This window comes from Chrysochloris asiatica, unplaced genomic scaffold (genome assembly GCF_000296735.1).
Source record: "Chrysochloris asiatica unplaced genomic scaffold, ChrAsi1.0 scaffold00007, whole genome shotgun sequence".
NCBI classification, from domain to species: Eukaryota; Metazoa; Chordata; class Mammalia; order Afrosoricida; family Chrysochloridae; genus Chrysochloris; species Chrysochloris asiatica.
This window is the reverse complement of record NW_006408525.1, coordinates 31622738-31636982: the sequence shown is the minus strand read 5'-3', so window position 1 is coordinate 31636982 and position 14245 is coordinate 31622738. Positions and strand designations below refer to the sequence as shown.

Here is a 14245-nt window from a genome sequence, read left to right as displayed (position 1 = left end):
TGGGAGAAGGACCATAGTGGAAAGTGTTTGGGTAGAGTAGAGTACATCCATTTAGGATTTCTTTTTTAACTTCTTTCATTAATGTATAAAGCCAAACTGTATAATTTAAGAAGGAACAGAGATGCAAATAGATACCATTAGAAAAATAGTCTCAGCAACCCCTACAAAAGGGTTGTTATTTATTAGGTAAAAATTCTTTCTTTCTGCAAGTGTCGCTATTCATGTTCCTAATAGAGTCACTAGCATGGCACTGTAGGGTAAGCACTGGATGCTAACCACAAGGTCGGTGGTTCGAACCCACCGGCCATTCATAAAAAATCCTATACTGGTTTGCTATGAGTCAGAATCTATTCGATAGCACTTAACAGCAGAGCCACTTTGAATCATTAAAGAAAGAACAGACTAGAATTCTAGCGCTGGAAGCCTTCGAGAACATCTGGTCCATCTCTCTTACAACCAGGCAAATGCCTCTTAGCCATTCAGCATAGTAGGTAGCTGCTCCTTAAAAACAACCCTAACATAAAACAAAAGCCAGTAGTAACAGTAATAATAATAAAATCTAGCAGCAACAAAAATCGATGATGAAGAATCTTAATGGCTGTTTATAGTGTTCCCATTTATCCTATACTTGGGTATACTCCCAGCACGGAAAATATTTATTTTACTTTAAACTTTTCTTAAGTTTGATTTTATTTATATATGAACTAAGTCAAAGAGCTATGGGAAGATCAGGATGAAGTATAGGCCACACAGGGAATCATTTTTGTTTTGTTTGTTTTTAGTTTTTTATTGTGAATTGAGTAAAGGTTTACAGAGCAGATGATGTTTTACATTCAACAAGTCATAGACTTCATTTCATCATCTTAATTACAATTCCCTCAATGTAACATCACTTATCTTACTTCCTCCCTGTGTTTCTAGTTTCTGTTTCCCCTTCTTTCCCCACCCTTCTGAATTATAGGCAATTCTATGGTGTGTGTACCTCACAAGTGTTGTTGTCTCCCATTCATGCTCATCTATTGCTTTGCTGAAAATTGATCCACTGGGGTGAATCCAGACCTGAAGGATGATCAACCGCCTTAGTCTTAGGCTTCCATACTTTCTCCCACTCTATCTAGGACCTTCTAATGTTACCATTTTCAAAGCAATTAGTAGTGGTAGCTAGGCACCATCTAGTTCTGGTCTTGTTCCCATGGTCCATTAGTCCAATGGACTAAATGTTTCCAAGAGTCTTCAATTTTCATTACTCTTCTTTCTTCTGGACAGGGAGAGAGCAATAGTTGCACCTTAGTTGGCCGGCTGCTCATGAGTTTTTTTTTTTAACTGTCAGAATTACTTTTTTTTTCCTTTTAAAATGTTTTATTGTGAATTATGCGATAGTTTACATGGGAGAACATTAGCTTTACAATCATCCTATCGTATATCATTTCATTGCCATGGTTATAATCCTCTCCATGCATCATCAACCAAACATAGGGTATCCCCGCAAGCCTGACCCCCAGTCGTCAGCACACAGTCCCTCTCCCTCTCTGGGTCTAGAGTCCCCAGCCTCTCCATCTTTCCACATCATCATCTCTGCCTCCATCTCTGGTGTTGCTGCTTCTCTGGGTAGGGGCCTACATTCTGCTGTTCTCCCTTGATGGTCCCAGGGGCCTCCTGGACTGCAAAGTCAACCACGCCCCTCCTTTTGCTACACAATGTCTACCTTTACAATTCCAACCCTCACAGTCAGTCCTGATAGCAGTTATTCACTGTTGTGCCACATGAGTGCCATCCCCATCTCATTTCATCACGCTCATGAGCTTTTAAGATTCCAGTCACTTCTACTGTTGTGGTGCTGTAGGATAAGCACTCAACTGCAAGGTTGGTTGGAACCACAAAGTTGGTGCTTCAACTTACCAGTCGCTTCTCAGAAACCCTATCCAGGGTTGCTATAGGTCAGAACCGACTCGACAACTCTTAACAACAACCTACCTTACTGGGTTATGCACTAGGCTGCTAACCACAGCTGTAGTCAGCAGTTTGAAATTCGAGATTTTTCCTCCCAGAAAGATGTACATATCTTCATGGACTTCGTTATGCCAATTGATAGTGGTACTCAGGAAATTCTGCTACCATTGCTCCTGGTACTGGTGGTGGTAGTGTGCCATGGAGTCAGTTCCAACTCATAGCAATCCTATACAGGGTTTCCAAGGCTGTAAATCTTTATGGGAGCAGAAAGCCTCATCTTTCTCCCGCAGAATGGCTGGTAGTTTCGAACTGCAGACCTTGTTCATTTATAAAGATATGGGGTTGAATTTTTGGAATCCTGGTGTGGCGCTGTGGGTTAATGGGCTGGACTGCAAAATTGGTTTGATCTACAAGGTCAGAGGTTCAAGTTCACCAGCCACTCCTCAGAAAATCTGTATGAGTCGCTATGGGTTGGAATCAACTGGACAGCACTCAACAACAAGGGTAGAATTTAGTTTTTCTTTAGGGAAGAGATAGTAGAGGAAAATATTTTTAAAAAGATTTTAAATATATATATGTTGTTGTTATTAAGTGCCGTCGAGTCGGTTCCCACCCATAGCAACCCTGAACAAGGTTTCCAAGGCTGTAAATCTTTACGGGAGTAGAAAGCCTCCTCTTTCTCCCGCGGAGCAGCTGGTAGTTTCAAACTGCTGACCTTTGCTGACCTTGCGGTTGCAGTTTGTGTCTGTGCTAGAAATGGATGGAGGAAGGGGCCCTTTTATTGCAGGATTCAAACCATACTGACTGAAACATTGAGATCTTCTACATACAGACCTTAGAACCTGAATATAAAAGAGAGGGAACTATAGTTGACACTTATTTTTGAGGTGAAACCAGTAGTATTTCTCTTTCCCAGGAAAAACTGGGCATAATAACTAGGAACAGCAATTTCCTAGAGTGGGCAGAAGTGGATTTTCTATTTGGTTTTTGCCTTTTCCCTGTAAAGAGACTCTCCAGTCACTATCAGTCTCTTCCTCAGGTGAAAATTTAAATAATAGCCTTTGGCATCTGTGGCCATTAAATTTCCCATTTAATTGAATGGCTAATTCTATTTGCATTTCCCTACATGTCCATTCCTTATTCTTGTTCAAAAGTACTAGTCTTCCTTGCAGATGGTAAATTACTCCACAGCTTTTCACCAGCTGCCAGGTTCTACCTCAGATGTACTCTGAGATGTGGGTGGATGGTCCTGGTTTCCCTATAAAGTTGTTTTAAAGTTCTTTAGGCTTCTGCAGATCAAAGGTGCTTTGTAAATGTGAGATATTATCATTTTTATTATTTTAATCTCTTGCAAATTGACTTGAGGGGGAAGGTAATATGTGCTGATTTTAGAGGCTTAAATGGTTAAATTAATGGCTTAATAACTTATTATTTAATCTTTAAATTGTTGAAAGCTTTTAAGGTAGAGTTTTAGATGAGTAGAAGGCTAAGAAATATAAAAATAGGTGTCTATACAAGCTTATTCAAAATTGTTTCCATTAATGATTCACTGTCTGGATCATCCATTCATCCTTAACATTACAAATATTATTTTTGCCTCAGCAGTGTCATAAATTCATATTAGACTTTCTGGTTTTCCTTGAGGGAAAAAATATTATTCCCTGTAACTAAGGTACAGAACAGAAGGAAGAATGAAGCATAGGTGTCTTACAACTATATTAGAAATATTGCAAAACCTTTCCCTGCAAATACTTTTCACATTGTTACCTAATGATAGGTTGACAAAAGCCTGAGGGCTCAAACCAGTCTAAAGATGCTTCCAGGTTGTTTTTGAAAATGGAATAGAAATGCCATTCTTTAGTATTTCTAGTCTACTCACCACTCTTCTCATTCCTTCATTTTTAATGTGAGAAAGGGAAGATGTACTTTTTTTCTCTCTCTTCAGCACGCAGGTAATATTTTATCATTCTGTAAAGGACATTTATTTCCTTAAAATCCCCCCCCCCACACACACACACACAATTTAAAAACAAAACGAGTCAAGGTGCTGTAGGAGAAGCAGCCCTGGACCGTATAGTCAGTTTGAACCACAAGATCAGCGGTTCAAACTCACCAACCACTCTTCAGAAGCCCTATACAGGGTCACTATGAGTGGGAACTGATTCAACAGCACTTAAACAACAACAAAAAAAAACTAATGAAGTTTTTCCTAATTACAAAAACAATGTACAAAATACAGAAAAGAACATAGTAGAATGTAAAAATGAACCTGTATTTGTATTTGTCCTTCAATACTTCCCTTTACTCAGACACACTTTATGTATTAGGGACTACACTGGGCATACTGTTTAAGCCTTTTTTTTTTTTTTTTTTCACTTAAAATATGAACTTTTTTCATTATCACTAAAATTTGCCTTCATTCAGAAGAGGCTGTGGAACGAGGGATATCATTATTGATGATGCCCAATGGATCTTGGCTGAAAGCAGAGAATATCAGAAAGATGTTTACCTTTGCTTTATTGACTATGCAAAGACTTTCGATTGTGTGGATCATGACAAACTATGGACAACATTGTGAAGTATGAGTATTCCGGAACACTTAATTGTGCTCATGAGGAGTCTGTACCTGGACCAAGAGGCAGTTGTTCGAACAGAACATGGGAACACTGGATGGTTTAAAATTAAGAAAGGTGTGTGACAAGGTTGTATTCTTTCACCATACTTATTCAATTTATATGCTGAGCAAATAATCTAAGAAGCTGGGTTCTATGAAGAAAAATGTGGCATCAGGATTGGAGGAAGACTCATTAACAACCTGCAATATGCAGATGATACAACCTTGCTTGCTGAAAGTGAAAAGGACTTAAAACATTTACTGATGAAGATCAAAGAGCACAGCCTTTGGTGTGGATTACATCTCAATGTAAAGAAAACAAAAATCCTCACCACTGGACCAATAAACAACATTCTTATCAATGGAGAAAAGATTAAAGTTGTCAAGGACTTCATTCTTCTTGGATCAACTATCAACACTTGTGGAAGCAGCAGTCAAGAAATCAAACAATGTATTGCATTAGGCAACAGTGCTGCACAAGACCTTTTTAAAGTGTTGAAGAGCAAAGATGTCAGCTTGAGGACTAAGGTGTGCCTGACCCAAGCCATGGTATAGTCAATAACCTCATATGCTTGTGAAAGCTGGACAGTGAATAAGGAAGACTGTAGAAGAATTGATGCTTTTGAGTTACGGTGTTAGAGGAGAATATTGAAAGTGTCATGGACTGCCAAAAGAATCATTAGATCTGTTTTTGAAGAAGTTCAGCCAGAGTGCTCCTTGGAGGCCAAGATGGCCAAACTTCGTCTCTCATACTTCAGTCATATTGTCAGGAGGGACCAGTAACTAGAGAAGGATACCATGTTTGGTATCCTTTTTCAGAGAAAAAGAGGAAGACCCCCAACGAGATGGATTGGCCAAGTGACAGCATTGATGGACTCAAGCGTGGCAACAGTAGTGAGGTTGACCCAGGATTGGGTAGTGTTTCGTTCTGCTGTGCATAAGGTTGCTATGAGTTGGTACCAACTTGATGGCACCTAACAACAACAACTGTGTTAAATTAATAGTTGCATAATACCCATTTCGACAGTCTCTCTCTCTCTCTCTCTTTTTTTTTTTTTTGGACATTTTTATAAATAATGGTTTGTCCAACTCTGGCGCAGGATAATGCAGTAGATCACAAGGTCGGTTTGAACCTCAAGATCGGCAATTCAAACTCACCAGCCATTCCTCAGAAACCCTATACAGGGTCACTGTGAGTCGGACACTTAATAACAACAATTTTATTGTTAGACTCTTCTTATAGTGGCTTCATATTGTACTGGCTGAAAACAATATGAAGCCAAATAGACCTATATTTGAATCCCAGCTTGACCACACTTACTTTGATTTTGAACTTAACCTATTGTTCTCTATTTTCTCATCTATAAAATGAGGATACTATTGATAACTGCCTCATAAGTTTATAAAAAGAGATGGTAATTTATGTAAAATATAACACAGTGCCTGGGACATAAAATATGTGCTCAATAAAGTACAATGATTAATTTTAATTATTTGCCATTATTATTATACATATATTTCTGGTTGTTTCCTTAAGATAAATTCTCAGAATTGGGATTCTTAGGTGAAAAAATATGAATATTTTCATGAGTTTTGACAACTCTTGTATTCAAAACTCTTTTGTACAAATACTAATGACTCAAAGTTGCACCTACCTCTTCATAAAGTTATACTAATTTACACTTGGAGTTCTCTTGGATTCTCAATTTAATTATTTCTTCAGCTATATTTTAATGACAAAATGTTCAATTAAAAGAAAATCTGAAATGCAGTGGTCAATAGTTTGTGAAGCACAGCAATACTGTAATACATTAGTTTGTGTTGAAGAGGTCTGGTCTGGATTCGTTACTTTATCAGATATTTTTACATACCATCACCCTATTCAGGGTCTCTATGAACCCATGGACTTGATGGCACTTAATAACAATATCACTTAAATCAAAAGGTGAGCGTTTTTGTTACAGAGGGTCTTTAGGACTGCTTCCATAGCATGTAAGACTTCATTGTAATTAAGATATTGCTGCTGGCTCACAAATGGATGATGCAAATATATGAATTTTATTTTCAGTTAATTTAAAATTTACCTTGTACTTCCATTCATTTATTCATTTCCTTAATAACTCCTTCACTATGGACAAATATAGGCAGTCTCTGCTCAAGATAGACTCCACTCTTCTAAATGTTAGGTGTTACCCTGAAATTTGGGGGGGATACCATATAGTCCCATAAAGAGATTTGAAGCTTTCACAGATCTTCCCAAACTTCGTTTAATTCTTTAATTTCTTTGTTTACATTTGTACATAGACTTTAAAGAGTCCATTTGATCAGTGTTAGCAGTGGCATTAAGTGTCCGGAAGAACAAAGCAGGTGAATTGGATTGTAACTACCTAATCTTGGTGTTTGTGTGAGTACACAGTCAGTACAGAGGTAAAATAGAACCTTCTGATATGGAGAGAGTTTGTAACTAAAACAAATTCAACAATGTATCAGTGGTTTCTAAAACTGTTCCCATTAATACCATGAGGTACTCTTACTTTTAAAGGATTGGAAGTTAATGGAAGAAATTTTCCTTTCCACTAGCTTTGCCAGAAAGAAATAATCTTCTTTGAATGTCTTCCTGTAAATCCCACTGCAAACTGTAGTCTGCACAGAACAGAATCATGGTGCCTAATCCTCCTCTTTTCATGGTTTAGTCTATACAAAGAGCAGAGCTGGAAAGTGGATCTTTTGACATCAGTTACTAAGCAACAGAATTTGGGTGTTTTGAGTTAACATCCTAATATACAACGTCACTGGTTTGTTGCAGTTTGTGCATGCGTTACTGAGAGAAGTGGACGCTCCGGAAGTGGCTACAGGTCCCTGTGTGGCTGGGGGTAGGCATGTGTTGTTGTTTTGATTCATACATGATGTCTTTTGCCTCTTGTATCTGTTTGGCACACAAAGGAGAATGGCATAGATCTTAATCAGAACTTTCAGCCTTGTGACTTTGTATATTACTGAGAGTTATCCACTCTGCGGCTCATATTGTTATAAGTGAAAATGTAAGATTTTTTTTCCTGAAAAGCAAGGAGAACAAATAAAGGATTTTAAGGTCATTCCAGGAAGCTTTAGTGCTTTGCCAAGTTTAGGTCCACTTCCTGAGGCAATTTCATTAGGAGACAGCTGATGTTTGCTTGGTCTACTCCCAAGTTATTTTTAGAAACTGGAGATTATTACTGATAGCACCAATTTGAGTTTACTCATTTACATTTTTATGCTACTAAATATGATTCGTGTATGCTTTTAACTAATTGCTGACAGATTTATTGCATTAGTAATCTTCTAAGCCATCAGATTCCTACTAGTTAGGAATCTGTCCCTAACCCCAAACACTTCAGAATTGAGAAGAATTCAGTCCCCAAAAGAACCAGAGGATTTGCCTTCACTTCCCTAAGAGCGTTGAAGAGATCTTAGAAAATGGAGGACAGAATCTGAGAATACTCGCTGCTGGGATTTGTGATTCTGTAAGTCTGAGATTAACAGAGCTAGCTGGCACAGGACCGGACAGTATTTCATTCTGTTGTACTTGGGGTCTCAGCGAGTCGAAACCAACTAAATGGCGTCTAACAAATACAACAGCTTGTGCTGGCTTGAGTCTGCACCTGCTGCCCCTCCCCTCCACACAGGGAACTTCCAGTTTGTCTGAAGAATCCAGGAGTGAGCTTGTGTCAGGAGCTTGTGCTATCCTTGAGGACCTTATTCAGATCTGTCTCTGTCTCTAACCTACATATGGCAGGACTACTACTCCTGTTCCTAAGAGCCTGCCCAGTGCCTCCATTTGGGCTCTTTCTTTGAACCCATGCTCCCCACATTCTGAGTCGTCTCTTATGACCCTCAAGTCTGTATTGCATACCATGCCTTTCACTGCTAACCTTTGCATATCAGACAGGTGAAACCAAAGAGTTTAATGATGAAATCCCATTATGTCCACAACTAGAAAGAGACTGTGGGACTCGGGTTTGGGAGATACTCTTCATCCTGTAGAACTGACCTCTTTATTTCCTTGTTGACTGATGCCATACTTCCCCATAATGTTTCCTTTCCATTCTCCCCCATTAGCTTCTGTTTTAGATGCCCTACCTGACTGACTGTAAGGCAAGATCAATTGTTGTTGTTGTTGTTGTTAAGTGCCATGGAGTCGGTCCCGACTCATAGCGACCCTGTACAGGGTTTCTGAGGCTGTAAATCTTTACGGGAACCTAGTAGACATAGCAAACTGTCCCTCAGCTGATTATTCAGTAATGCTTGTTAGTAATCTCATACATGAGCCCTGGATATCCACAGACAAATGTAAAAACCTTCCCTAAAACCCGAGAATGTAAATTCCAAAAAGGCAAGTCCCCCCCCATCCAAAAAAAAAAGCTAAAGAGGATAGAGAGAAATACTGTTAACTGATGATATATGGAGGGGATAATAATCAATGTAATGAAACAAGCTATATGAATGGTTGAATGTGAAGCTGATGATGTGCCCTGTAAACTTTCACTCAATCCAGAATAAAAACATTTAATTAAAAAAAAAATCTTTACGGGAGCAGAAAGCCTCATCTTTCGCCTGCGGAACAGTTGGTAGTTTCGAACTGCTGACCTTGTGGTTCACAGCCTGATTCGTAACCACTACACTACCAGAGCTCTTTGTTAAGTGCCATCAAATCACTTCAGACTCTTTGTGACCATTAGAGGGCTCTAGGGAATTGCTGGTGAACTGCTGACCTTGCAGTTAGCAGTCCAGTGCTTATTCTGTAGCACTACACCAGGACAAGATAGGTGGATACAGATCATTCTACCTGCTCCATGGAAATTCCTGGTAACTTAGCTGGCCATACTTATCCAATTTGCCTTAAGCAATCCTGGTTTGTCCCTGTTGTCCCAGAGTGATTAGTAACAGCTCACCCTTTTTCTTCTCATTGTCTGAGTTTAGATGGTAAACTTGTTGATCATCTCTGCCTCAAGAGAAAGCTCAAGCATTATTAAATGACGATGTAAAAACTTAAATTTTAAAGATTTTATGACACCGCCACTTTCGCTTTTGCCTCAGCCCACCTGGCTACTTAGGGCAGCGGTGATCTGGAGCAGGTCCAGTGCAGGGCTCTTGCTGAGAGGAAGTTGGCATTTCAGTTGTAATACTATAACTGGGCAGTTGTTAACGGTTTTGCTTTTTTGGTACCTTTCCTTCTAGTACCTTTTCCCTTTAGAGGTTCATTTACCTAAAGTTGAATTTTCCAGCTCAGTATGTATCTCTTGCTGTTGTTGTTAAATGCCGTCAAGTCAGTTCTGACCCTGTATAAGGGTTCCGAGGAGCAGCTGGTGAGTGTGAACCGCTGACCTTGCAGTTCAAACCAACCTTGTGGTTGAGCACTTATCCTACAGCACTACCACAGGCATTAAGTGACAGCTAATCTCATATACTCTCGCCAGTCCAATCTGTCTTCTTTAGTGAGGATTGTGGTAGGGCTATAGTCAGGAAGCTGGAGAATGGAAGGAGCTGAAGGACTAGGGATCCAGGGGGAGAGTGAAGACCTCCTATTATGTTTGTAACTAGATGGGGGAAAGAAGGTACATGTAAGAGGCTAAATGGGTGTGTGTGTGCATATTCAAATTAGGGCAGCATAGCTACCAAAGGAGTTTCAATTGACTAGTCACCTGAAACTAGTCAAGTTACAACTGGAATTGTACAGCCTTTTTCATGGTTAGCGTGCTGTTAAGAGTTAGATATGAGTGCTCCTCTCCCTCCAGTGATAATAATTAATTCATTAAGAGCAGTCTGTTAAAAAAAAAAAACAACAAACAAAAACCTATATTGAATGGCTACTGAACATGCTTCTAAAATGACAGGTAGCACATGCTTTCAACTGTGAAGGGATCTGTAATGTCTCTGGTAGAGTAGTGGTTACAAATCGGGCTGTGAACCGCAAAGTTAGCAGTTCAAAACTACCAGCTGTTCTGTGGGAGAAAGATGAGGCTTTCTGCTCCCGTAAAGATTTACAGCCACGGAAGCCCGGTACAGGGTCACTACGTGTCGGAACCGACTCCACGGTACATAACAACAACAAGTTACAGTATCTGAAATAAGTTGGAGACTACACAGCACCTTATCCTCCGTTTGGAGCCCAGCTGTATCCTGAGTAAGGGGCCGGCCCTTGGCCATATGAGCTGTAGTCTACTGTTAAGTGGGAGAAGGGTGGATTCAGGAAAATCGTAGATCTAGCCGGACTCCTGGTGTGGTGCTGTAGGATTAGCACTGGACTGCGAACCGCAATGTCAGCAGTTCAGACCCACCAGCTGCTCCTTGGAAACCCTGTACAGGGTCTCTATGAGTCAGAACCAACTCAATGGCACTTAACAAAACAACTGTAAGTAGCCAGACCGTGATGTTCCAGGTCCCAGTGTCTCTAATCCGCAGTATTATAGCTTGATGGACAGAGTTTAGATGCTTCTTGAGTACAACTGTTTTGAAAAGACAAGAGATTAGTTTCCGTGATTTCCTAAAACTAATTGAGTTTAGGTGGTACTGTAGGAGATAAGCACTGGACTGGTAACCCAAAGGTCGGCAGTTCAAACTCACCAGCTGCTCTCAGAAATAGGGTTGTTATGAGTCAGAACCGACTCAACGGCATACAACAACAACAGAGAGTACCACACTGGCTGCTTATCGGTCTAATCTTTGAAAACAACAGCTACTACAAAACCCTGGAATACTGCTTCCAGGCTTTTCTTGAATTCACAATTACTGTAGATGAAAGAACAGTAAAGTAAATATCCAGCTCTTCTCTTGTCTCTCCTTTTGGGGGGTTACAGGACAGGCGGAAGGGCTCTTCATTTTCTGCTCTTTAAATACACTCAGGATCCATTTCCAGACCAGCTTCCCTTCTCCTCTGTCCCTTATTTCCATTGCCCAATCAGTACCCTTGACTCCAGGCGACCATTCATTAGCCAGGTCCTTGCGATTCTGCCTCCTGGCTGTCTCCACTTCTCAACACTCCCACCGCCTTTTCTTTCCCAGGTCACTGTGATTGCTCACCAGGGATTCCACAGTCTCTTTAGCCAGCCACTACTCCTCTCTGTTTACTTGTACATCAGCCAGCAAAATATTTCTAAACATTAACCTGACATGTTTATGCTTAAAACCTTTTTGTGAGTTTTTGTTTAGGGTGATAAAAACATTTGAAAATGGGTAGTGCTATGGTGCATAATTAATATCATTGAATTGTATACTTAAAAATGGTTAAAATGGCAAATACTTTGTTATATATCTATTACCATAATATTTTTTATATAAAAAAAGAAAAACTCATTGTTGTTGTTGTTAAGTGCCATCGAGCCGATGCCGACCCATAGCGACCCTGTGTAGGGTTTCCAAGGAGCAGCTGGTGAGCTTGAACTACCTGCCTTGCAGTTCAAACAACTTTGCAGTCTGATGCATTAGCCCACAGGGCCACAGCAGGACTCATTAGTGGCGTTTTATTGCCCTTAAAGAAAATTGGAGCCCTAGTGTATTGCTGTAAGGTAAGCACTGGATTGAAGTATTGATTTGAACCTCAAGGTGGTGGTTCAAACCCACTAGCCGCTCCTCAGACTCTGTAACATCGCTACGAGTCAGAACCAACATGACAGCACTTAACAACAACAACATAACAATGAAATTTCAACTCCTATGAAGCTTGTAAGACTCACCACATCTAGGCTCCTTCCTCTTGCTTCTGCTTCATCTCTTACCAACCACTGTCCCCAAAACACACACACACCAATAGTACCACCATACTCTTCATTTTCATCCTTACTGACACTGTAAGGGTTACTATGAGTTGGACTCTATTTGATGGCCCTGGGTTATGTTTTATCTGGAGGTAGATACCATTGTCTTGTATTTACTCCAGAAAAGACCTAGCTAGGAACTGAATTAGGATACTGAGACTAGAAAGGAGGGATACATGTTTTCATGCATGCATACATTCACTAAGCACCTGTGAGGTATCAGATCCAGAAAACAAAACACTGAGAAAGGCAATCCTTGACTTCAGGAGCACTCAGTGCATTGGAGAGGAACTTACCATCTAGTTTTCAGAGTGAGTTTTTGTTGTTTTGGTGTGGTTTTTTAAATTTTACTTTTAATTATTTATTTATTTGCATTCTTTGAAGGTGACTTTTGAGCCTAGAAAAGACCATGTGTAGTTAGTTAAGCAATTAAAATGAAACGTATTAGAATTGCATCATGTAAAACATATCTTTTCAACACAAAATATGAAAATTTGATAAAGTTTACTTTCATCTCTTAATTGGTTTTAAGTCAGTAAAATGTAAGAATTTTTTAAAAAGAGAACTTTACAACTTAAATTTCTTTAAATATGTTTAACCATATTTACACATTTAAAATATATCTTTATCTAGCAAAACACTCTGTTTTAAAGTAAATTTACAATTATAGTTATTTAATAATACATTCAAATTAAAATCTGGTGAATCCTAAGTTGTCTTTACCATTACAGCATTAGTTTCAAGGCTATTAAAATTATCTTTTACCTTTCTATTTAAGAATTTATCAAAATTTATTACTCAATTCCATACTTTAAATTGGATTAGCAAGGTATGGCGCTGTAGGATAAATACTGAACTACACATCAAAAGGTCAATGGTTCAAACCCACCTGCTGCTCCTTGGAAACCTTATACAGGCTTACTATGAGCAGAACTGACTTCACAGCATTTAACAACAACAACCAAGCAAAGGTAGTCTGTTAATCTAATTATGGTACATTTAAAAATTGTTATCATTACTTTAAAAACAGTATATTTAAAACATAATATAAAAAACATTAATATTTTGAGTTTGATTTACTTTATTCCCATACCTAATATTAAATCTTTAAGAGTTAAAAGATACTCACTAAGGAGTCCTTGTGGTGCTGTAGGATAACCACAAGGTCAGCGGTTCAAACCCACCAGCCCCTCCTGGGAAACCCTATACAGGGTCGCTGTGAGTCAGAACCAACTCCACGGCATACAGTAACAAGGAAGTATTACATACAGCACTCACAGAAACCTCAGGGAGGAGGGTTAGAGTATTGGTGCCTGAAGAGACCGGGCTGGCATGCAGGGATTAATGTCTACTCTTGAGAGCAGTGGGACACAATGAGCCCCACTTACAGTCTCTGAACTAGGAACCCCTTTTATTTATCTGGGGGCTGGTCTTAAGTCTGTGGACATTTATATTCAACTTAACATAGGAACTAGTTCTTCTGTCTAATTTGAAATTGCTACATCCTTGCTTAGATAAAACACCTTCCTTCACTACTTACTTTAATCGACTACTTTAAGGAGCTTTGGTAGCGTAGTGGTTATGAATCGGGTTGCGAACCACAAGGTCAGCAGTTCGAAACTACCAGCTGTTCCGCGGGAGAAAGATGAGGCTTTCTGCCCCCGTAAAGATTTACAGCCTCAGAAACCCTGTACAGGGGTCACTAAGAGTCAGAACCAACTCCATGGCACATAACCACCACTACCACTGTAAGACAATATAAAAAAACAAACATTCTCAGTGCGGTGGAGCCCGTTCTGACTCATAGCGACCCTGTACAGAGTTTCCGAGGCTGTAAATCTTTATGGGAACAGAAAGTTTCTTCTGTCTCCCACAGAGTAGCAGGTGG

The 14245-nt window shown here is 39.5% G+C and overlaps 1 protein-coding gene across 2 annotated transcripts in view; it reads left to right on the top strand.

The window, feature by feature from the left end:
* The window catches only part of NSF (N-ethylmaleimide-sensitive factor), a 183386-nt gene that overhangs the window by 133893 nt on the left and 35248 nt on the right, over nucleotides 1-14245 (top strand). The window lies entirely within an intron of this gene.